This window comes from Triticum aestivum, chromosome 3B, assembly GCF_018294505.1.
Source record: "Triticum aestivum cultivar Chinese Spring chromosome 3B, IWGSC CS RefSeq v2.1, whole genome shotgun sequence".
NCBI classification, from domain to species: Eukaryota; Viridiplantae; Streptophyta; class Magnoliopsida; order Poales; family Poaceae; genus Triticum; species Triticum aestivum.
The window spans coordinates 23,414,616-23,419,241 of NC_057801.1; the positions used below are offsets into that span (position 1 = coordinate 23,414,616).

At 53.4% G+C, this 4,626-nt stretch overlaps 1 pseudogene; it reads right to left on the reverse strand.

Moving 5' to 3' along the window:
• On the reverse strand, positions 1–2,671 carry LOC123067193 (patatin-like protein 2; annotated as a pseudogene).
• Between the last annotated feature and the right edge of the window lie 1,955 nt (positions 2,672–4,626).

Here is a 4,626-nt window from a genome sequence, read left to right on the forward strand (position 1 = left end):
CTAGAAATCAACCCCACCATTCTGCCGAAGCCTGGTTTTGCGCTCCTCCGACAACATGTGTGCGAAATTGACCAACTCCTCGTTTGTGCCCCTGTTCTGGTCAGGCTCGTTCTTGCCCGTCTCAACGTTCACCTTGCACACTTGCCTCTTGAGAAGTGCTTGGCCCACGTCGACGAGCCGGTTGAGATTCTCTGGCGTGGACACGTCAACGAAGGCCGTTTCTCCCTTGAGCTCATCGTCTTGGATCCGGAGGTAGCGCTTCTCGCAGTGCAATGCCTGGAAAAGCACAGACGCGTGGATGTCGACAAGGTCCGCGCTGGCCTGGCTGAAGCTGTCGATAATGGGTGTGGCGCCCCTGTTGGAGAGCCACCCGAGGAGGCCCCACTTGCTGCATTCGACGGCATCGAATTTCTCTTCGATCTTGGCGGTGCCGGTGCCCAATGAAAGGATCATGAACTTGCCGTAGTCCGCCGGCTTGATGGGGAAAAAGTCCTTGTTCCCCATGAGTATCTGCTTGCTTACATCCGTCATAGCCAGCAGGGTCTGTATCAATGCCAGTGTGTCAAATAAAGAACGAATGATACATAAACATCACATCGAGATAGGTCAACTGTTATACTAGCTTATAAGCCTAGTTTAGATTATCAAATCTCACCGATGTTGCTTGTCGTGTTGGAACTTAGAACAAAGGACTCACCGGATTGTTTGCAGCGACCCCACCGTCGATGAGGTTGAAGTCCCGGAGCTTGCCGTCCTCGTCCTCTGTCTGAAAGTGGTGGCCGGGGAGGTAGGTCGGTGCAGCGGACGTGCTGATGCAGACGTCCGACCGAAGAGCGTTCTTGGACTTATCCTTCATGGCCTACAGGCTACATTCAAGTTCCATATAGTTCAGTCATTCAATGGGCGTGGTGCAACTGTGCAAGCAACACGCGTGCATGCATGTACCAATAATGGGTGACAACTGACAAGCACGCTACTAGGAATAGCTTATTAATCTATTCTTCACACATCACATACGTTGTAAGTGGAGAAGATGGTGGGCTGCAGGAGCTTGATGTCGAAGGTGGGGATGACGACGTTGTTGAGCGTGTCGCAGACCGTGTGTCGCCGAGGAGCTTCTTCACGATCGTGTGGAGGTACACCGTACTCGCCGTTGTACTTGGGTCCCGTCATGCTCCTCATCAACCCAAATGGCCCTTTGCTGCACGCACCACAGAACAGTAAATTGCTCAAAACCATCACATTTGTGGATAGGGTATTTCAAAACTATCATTTTTACCAAAAATTACAAAAAATATCAATTCTGTGGCAAGTGAGGCACTGGCGGAGGGCTGTTGCCCCCCCCCCCCCCCCCACACACACACACACGCACCCCCTCGGCCTGGGATCTTTTGTGAAGATTTTTTTTTTGTGATGGCATAGATTGATAAAAATTGGGACTTTTGCCGCTTCTGCCATTGCCCCCCCCCCCCCCCCCCAATGATCTTGTGCTAGCTCCGCCACTGATGGGAGGTGACCGTCCTCCGGCGCCGGCAAGGTCCGCCGCAATATCTAATACTAGCTTACAAAATGGTTCAAAAGCACGAGGATTAATTGTTCATTAGGTTTAGACAAAACCCAGATTGAACTAGACCAAAGTTTTGGGCAGTGACAATCAAATGGATCGATCTGATCCATAAAATCAAGATCCCGGTACAAAAGAAATTTAGCACTAAAATTTAGCTCTTAATGTGTCCATTTTTATGCAGAATTCATGTCAATATTTTTTGTTTATTTTTAATTCTGATTGTGTTGTTGAAGATTTCTACGGTTCTTTCGCCAAATTTACTTATCTGCATGTTTTAGGTCTTTTTTCCCCCAAAATGGCGGACAACGGCAGGTACCATGGTGTTCGCCAGAGGCCCTGGGGAAGTGGGGCCCCCAAATCCAAAACCCTGTCACTAGCAAGAAACAGTGGCTCTGCACGTTAGACTTCGCCGAGGAAGCGGCGTGTGCTTACGATGCCAAGGCGCTCGAGTACCAGGGGCGAAGGTCCACAGGATACTTGGCGCGCGAGTGATATAGCGCCTCCTAACATCAGGATAGTCTTCAGGGCCTAGGAGCAGCAGCACCGGAAGGCCGAGGCGCTCCTCAGGGCCGTGAACGTCAGAGTACCGATCCCTTGGTGGAAAGGTATCTTCGGGAGGATTCGCATCTGTACGCCATTAACGAGTCCTATGTTTTAGAAACAACTCCTATGTTTCAGAAACAAGACCTTAGTTGCAGAAAAAAAAACTTCATTTTGCCTCCTTGCAACAAACTAGTGTTGCGTTCGCTCCCTTTGCAACAAGAAGCATCTCGCAGAGAAAAAGAACCCCTTTGCAATCATAGGCCGTTCGGTGCCGCCATTTGCAACAACGTCGTTGTTGTAGGAACTCGTCTCGTAGCACCGCCGCTGGCGACGACGGTCGAACAAGGCGAGGATGGTGCCGGGGATGATCCCGCACACGCTGCCCCCGTCGATGCTGAGCACGGTGACGATGCTCCCGTAGGAGGGCGGCGGAGACCTGGGGCTCCCCGGCGACATCAAACGCACACCGCCGGTGAGCACCCGCTTAGCCGCGGGATTCATCTTGATCCGAGGCCTGCTCCTTTGCTCCGCCCCTGCCTCCGCCTGTTGCATGGATGGCATGGTTACGATGGACCTCGTGCAACCTCAAGCTAAGACCTAAGAAACTTTTTGGGTTTACAAAATTGCTCGGCTGGTTCGCTTTTGTGAGGATCGATTGATGTAGGATGGTGGTTCATGGTGCACGCTCGCAAGCCATATTTATATACCAGCGAGTTGTATCGGTCGGTCACTAGGAAGAAAAGTAATCGTGCTCGCCAGTGGAATTTTGAAGGGGCCAAAGACGCGGGGACGGGGCCGTGCGTGGAGGGCCGCGCGCACAAGATATGCACCGTGCACCTCCGCGGGCGATAACACTGGAGAAAAAATGATTCTAAATTCCTTTCAGTTTCCATCGACCAGGCTGGCATGAGCTCTTCATCCAATCGGGCGGTGCCACTAGATTTCGTGTGGCTAGAGTGGAGTATTTAACCAAAAACTACCACAATTCATGGAAACGTGACGAAAAACTACCACTTTACGTTTTTGTGCGAAAAACTACCACTTTTATCCTAAACCGTGGCAAAAAACTACCAACTCGTTTAACTGCTCGGTTCGGCCGCGCTAAGCCCGAATCTGACCGGTTGGGCCTACACATAAGCGGGCTAAAAATGCAATCAGGTCCCTACAAAAAACTTTTTAAAGCAATCGGGTCCCTGTAAAATAAAATAAAAAGCAATCAGGTCCCGCCGGCGAGCTCGCCAGCGACAAGCAGAGGCATGCGGCGGCGGCGGCGGCAAGCGGGAGCAACGGCAAGTAGCCGCGGTGGTGGAAGCAAGCAGCATCAAGCGGCGGTCGCGCATAGATAGCTAGCTCCGGCCGCCGCCGTGCGTGCGTGAGCTAGCCAGCTAGCTATCTCTGGCTGCGCCCCCGTCGCGATAGCTAGCTCTGGCTGCGTCCCCGTCGTGAAGTAGCAGCTTCGGCCGGCCTCGCACGCAGCCAGGGGGCTCGGCCAGGCGCGCTGCCACGGGCGCGCGGCCACTGGGCTCGGCCAGGCATGCGGACGCGGGCAGGGGCGCCGCCATGGGAGCGCGTCCAGGGGCGCAGCCACGGGCGCGCGGCGCCACTGGGCTCGGCCAGGTATGCCGCCACGGGCGGCGGCGCGGAGGAGGGGGCCGCGGGCATGGCGGTGCGGCGGCGGGTCTAGGCCGGCGGCGGTGCGGCGATGACTGGAGGCCGACGGCGGGAGGCTGGTGCGGCGGTGGATGTTCGCCGGCCCCCGGCCGTGGCTGTGGCCAGCCAGCCATGGCACATGTCCCCTTTCATGGACTGGATTGCTTTTTTTTTTAAAAAAAACTAGGGACTTGATTGCTTTTTTACGCCGCTTATGTGTGGGTCCAACCGGTCGGATTCGGGCTTAGCGCGGCCGAACCGAGCAGTTAAACGAGTTGGTAGTTTTTTGCCATGGTTTAGGATAAAAGTGGTAGTTTTTCGCACAAAAACGTAAAGTGGTAGTTTTTCGTCACGTTTCCATGAATTGTGGTAGTTTTTGGTTAAATACTCGGCTAGAGTGAACCGGACACATGTTTTGTTCTTTACTCTTTTATTATTGATAATGAGCTAGAATGTTTTGGATGGGTAAAAGTTCCTACCATGGCATGACAATAGTTTCTACCCCACGAAAATGTATGGAGCATGCAGGAGCATGCTCCGTCGCCGGGCTGGTGTGATTCCTTCAAGGTGAAACCTCACTACAGGCCAGTTTCGGTCATTTTCTCTTGTTAGCAGGTACTCCTAGACGGGAGTGTCTATCTCGCGCGCGCGTTGCAGCGCTCGTTTTCGGACAGGCCTAATTTGGAAAGTGCCTTAGTTACACGGATTAATTAGGGGCGGAATAATTAGCAGCGGGCCCCCCTGAAAATCAGGGGGGGGGCGATTAGTGTTGATTTGGGGTGGGGCCGACTCCCCGCCTTCGCATGTGTGCGCGCACAAAAGTCTCATGTGGTGGGCCCTGATAGAAAATCTGGTCGGCTGAAGTC